Below are 5,188 nucleotides of genomic sequence, written 5' to 3'. Positions count from 1 at the left end.
ATACTAACGGCCATTTTTCTCCTAATTAATTAATAAGGAATTAAAGTATACAGCAAGACACTATAAGGAGCTCATTAAGTTATAGACATTTTGTATATTGAATAGATCAAATTACTACAGAAAGCATGAGGGTACAGTCAAAAACTTCTGTAATAATAGCTATAATTTATTGACTGCCTACTGGTGGGCAACTGGTGATCATGTTAACTGTTTTAAATACACTGTGGTTTCATAACTAATTAAGAAGTAAATGCAAGTATCAGACAGATGGAGCTCAAAATACTAGCTTCATTACTGTTAACAATAAATTCAATAACTTGGTTTGGTCTATGGTCATAATTGGACTTCCCAGCAAAGACTTCTGAATTAAATTTAGCCATCCAGTCCCAGGCAATGCTGGGCATAATCTGAGAGTAGGTGGCCCTGGAAAGAAAAAAAAGGACACAAAAAACGGTGAGCTAAGCTTGTTCAGATTCTTCTCTCAAACTCACCAGGGAGATCACTTCTTTCTTGGAGTCAGGAGGAGGAGGAGAAGGGAGGCAGGGAGNTAGGTACAGTATGAAACATTTTATATCTTTTTTCTATGTTTCTCACAACAATACTCACTAGGTCAGTATAATTATCCAGACTTTACAAAAGAGGAAAGTGAGACTCAGGGAATTTAAGTAACATGCCCACACTCCTACTCACATTCTTGGTTAGACAGTTGAGTTGGAATTCAAATCCAGATCTGTTTGACTCCAAAGCCCACATACTTTCTACTACCTGCACTTTATGCAAATGAAATCACCAAATTCCCCTTTTAAATAATTAAAGTAATGTAGATGGGGCATAAAAATGTCACTAGTCCTTTCAACTTTCTTGGATAATTGGGGCTTGTCAATCACATCTATTTGGTTCAGTATTAGATTATGTCACATGAAATGTCTTCACAAAAACCTATTGTTTAATTTTAAGTTAATTCACCTTTGTAAATCTGAGAGGCTTAGTCCCATTCTGCCTTGGGTGTGTACACACAGTACCTATTAGCAATTAAAATGAGTTATAAATGTGTCAAGAAGAGATCCTGAAGCTGAAATCCAGGTCAGCTTACTTGAAATGGATATATATCTTCCTCTTCTGAATGTTCATTAGATGTTCTATTTTATCTTCAAAAGTTTGTAGCAGAAATTTTCTTGAAGTTGACAGTTACAGGTCAAGAGAGTTTCATGATAATGTTCTCAGCCGCCATGCATCAGAGGCCTATTCTGAAGGACTTATATAACTCTACTCAAAATTTTGAAATGAAGAAGATGCAAAATGAAAGAGAAAAAAAAAAAGCTATTATGGACCCGGGTCTCCCTGCAAGATCCTCAGAATTATTCAGTAGATCTAGTAAATGATAGCATGAAAAGTAAGCTACTTCAGATTTCATTAAGTTTGACATTTTAGCATGTGTGTGAAAATAATGAAGTAAATCTTTCCAAACTCAATATGGAGATTTGTGCTCATTTTTTTAAAATTCAGTAACTATTTACCAAGCATTTTATTCCATTTTTTGTAGTTTATCCCAAAGCACAACATAAGCAATAAACTTTTAGTTAAAAGAATTTGAAAATAAAATGGTATTGCTTAATGTGGCTGACCAAGCATGCACTTTTTGCAGGCCTATTATCACATGGTTCATAAGCAGAGTGTATTGTGCTATGGTAAATTTTAATGCTGAACACCAATGAAAAAAATATAATTCTAAAATTAAAGTATCAAAACACCAAAAACCAAGCAGAGGCACTTACATGAGGGTTGGAAGATGTGAATTTTTCTTTTGACTCTGCCTGTATGACTGAATAAAGTCACTTCACCCCTCTGAGCCTCTTTTTCCCCTTCTATAAAATGAAGGTGTTGGACTAGAATGGATCTTGACATTTACATCAGATTCCCTTGAGAGTCCTATAAAAATACCACTCCCAGACTTCACCTCCAGAAAGTTATATTTGGTAAGATTTTAGAGGAGCTCAGAAATCTTCCTGTTTAACAAGGGCCCAGGGGATATGGATGTTGGAGATGAACACAAACTACAAAATAAGGTATGCTGAATCTAGATCCCCTTCCCATCCTACCATTCTAAAACCCTATGGAAATTTTAGCAAAAATAACAATCATGGCTGGGCGTGGTGGCTCACACCTGTAATCCCAGCACTTTGGGAGGCCAAGGCAGGTCACGAGGTCAAGAGATAGAGACCATCCTGGCCAACATGGTGAAATCCCGTCTCTACTAAAAATACAAAAATTAGCTGGGCATGGTGGCACATGCACCTGTAGTCCCAGCTACTTGGGAGGCTGAGGCAGGAGATTTGCTTGAACCCGAGAGGTGGAGGTTGCAGTGAGCTGAGATTGCACCACTGCACTCCAGCCTAGCATCAGAGTGGGACTCTGTCAACAACAACAACAAAAATTCATGATGATATCTTTATTGTAGAAACTTACATGTAGTGATGACCCATTTCAAGTAATCATTTTATCAGAATATAGACTGCTCCCTGTAGTGTTTATACTTTTTGTTGATAAAACATCTAACTTGAATGAAGGAATTCCCAAATCAACTCTAAAAGAAAGAAAAGAAGAAAAGAAGGGAAGAAAGAAGGAAAAAGGTATTGATAGATAGGCACATACAGAAAACACAAATTCTTAGGCTATTAAGTGCTTTTACACCCAAAATAGTCATCAGCATTTTGCAAGTAGAAAATTCTTAAATACGACATTACTTTGGTATTTCAATGAAAGATAGGAATTGAACATGCATGAAAGAAGCTTTGTAAGTCTGCAGTTTAATTGTAGATCACTTGCCCTGTTCCCCTGTATTTTGAGACTTTTTACATAGAATTATCAGTTACATTAATATATTACGGTGGGTTTTTAAAAGTATTTAAGGTGCTGATATGGTTTGACTGTGTCCCCATCCAAATCTCATCTCGAATTGTAGTTCCCATAATTCCCACGTTTTGTGGGAGGGAACTGGTGAGAGATAATTGAATCATGGGGTGGTTTCTCCCATACTATTCTCATGGTAGTAAGTCTCATGATGAGATCTGATAATTTCATAAGGGTTTCCCCTTTCACTTGGTTCTCATTCTCTCTTGTCTGCTGCCGTGTAAGACATGCCTTTTACCTTCTGCCATAATTGTGAGGCCTCCCAGCCATGTGGAACTGTGAGTCCATTAAATCCCCCCCCCCTTTTTTTTTGTTATAAATTTCCCAGTCTTGGATATGTTTTTATTAGCAGCGTGAGAACAGACTAATACAGGTGCTTTGCATATTAATACTGAAAATTGATCAAAAAGTTGGATGTTTAATTTAATATAGGTATTATGGTCCATCTGTGTCCTCGAACTCTGAACTTTGGTGATAATTGTGCTTTCAATATTGTCATGGTTTCCTGAGATTACCGCAAAGTGATGCTTTCGAGATACTGCATATAGTTCTTCCACCTCAGATACACTTCAGGCTATTTTTCTAAGAGAACTTCAAGTATATTTAGGTAACCTAAAACTCATAAAACTTGAGGCTCATTTTCTTTTCAATTTGCTTAGGAATATAGTAAGACCAAAGGCAGATGCAAAAGTTACTTAATATATGTCCTGGGGCCATTGCATCTGACTAAGAGGTTACCTGACTTACCATAATCAGGTGAAGAGGATTGTGTTCCAAATGTAATTGTACTCTCACTTAAGAAACTGCCTGGGAGATGAAAAATAGAAGGGGACAAAATAATTGATACCACATCTGAGTAATAAGTCATCAGGATTAAAGGTAAAACATCCATTCTCCTCGCATTGATTTGCAGTGATGGTTGAATGTTGCATCCAGTTATTACTTGGAAATGATTTTATTTACATTCTATATCTTACTTGCCTCATTTCTAAACCTACAATTTCTAAACTCTGCTTTATTTTGTGCAAATCACAACTTCAGGTAGATCTAGGGTATGTCATCCTTGCCATTTTGTTCCTATTAATAGACTAGTCCTCTTCACAAATGATGACATTTTTAAAAATCAGAACTACTTAATGCAAATCCTGAGTAGTTGCTCCTCTGACTGTAACTCTTTAGAAATGGGCATCTTCCATGCAGACATTTTTTAATTTTCCAGCAGAGTCAGCATTAAACTCTCTACCACAGCACATACTTTACCATATATTTATACTAGCCAAACAGAAATACATAAATAAAATCAACAGAACTTATTAGAGAGGCTCAACTGCATTATACCATTCCAATAAAGTGCAACGTCAAACCTAATAAATTTGGCTTCCTCCTGAACACATTAGGTTGTAACTCCAAACCAAAATATAACTTCCAGCTGCAGCAAAATTAATAAGATAGAATGTGTCAGGATAGATGAAATACCTACTAATGCTGTCCTGAGCCTTATCTGTTAAATTTGTGGCTTTTGCCATGTATGTGTGCTCCCAAGTCTAGTAAGCTTAAATATGGTTCTTACTGATAAATCACTGGACTCAGTCAAAAAAGAGGGAGATCCAGGGCCCTTAGAGAACAGGTGTCATTAATAAGTGGCACTTGGTGTAACTGATGGGGGCACCATACGTCTTTCTACAACTTTGTACGACATGCAGTTGTCTTTTCCTTCTATTTCTTTACTTCCCATCTTGATCTACTGCCTCTTTTCTCCTTTCTATCCCATTTTCCTTCCTTTCCTGCCCATTCCAGTGTGCTAGTGTTATTCAAACTGTAAGAGGCAATCTATAGTCACTCGTGAGTTCAGTTTAATGGGTCACAGTCATCCATTTTAAAAAATCGACTACAATAGAATAATATTTCAGAGTTCAGGGCCATGATTAGGGGAATATTGTTTCGGAAAATTCATGACTGTCCCCTGGATCATGGTGTAAAATATACTTCTTTCTGAGGAGCAGCACCAGTATGCATCACCTGCCTCCACTGATAGTACTTGGGCCATAAGACATGAAAGAGTGTAGAGTGTAGTTAGTAGATCACAAAGCAGAGCATCAGGCAGCTTGGAATCTAGCTTTTGCTCTGTTGCTAAGTCATAATGTGCATTTTGTTCCTTTGAATTGTTTAAGCACTAAAAATATTACAGTGTTTATATACACACACATTTTATACATGTATTTATATTACATAATATAAATTTATATTATGTAATATAAATTAATATATAATATATTAT

Source organism: Rhinopithecus bieti, unplaced genomic scaffold, assembly GCF_001698545.2.
Source record: "Rhinopithecus bieti isolate Rb0 unplaced genomic scaffold, ASM169854v2 scaffold_10715, whole genome shotgun sequence".
Classification (NCBI taxonomy): domain Eukaryota; kingdom Metazoa; phylum Chordata; class Mammalia; order Primates; family Cercopithecidae; genus Rhinopithecus; species Rhinopithecus bieti.
The sequence above is the reverse complement of the archived record's forward strand: the minus strand, read 5'-3'. Positions refer to the sequence as shown.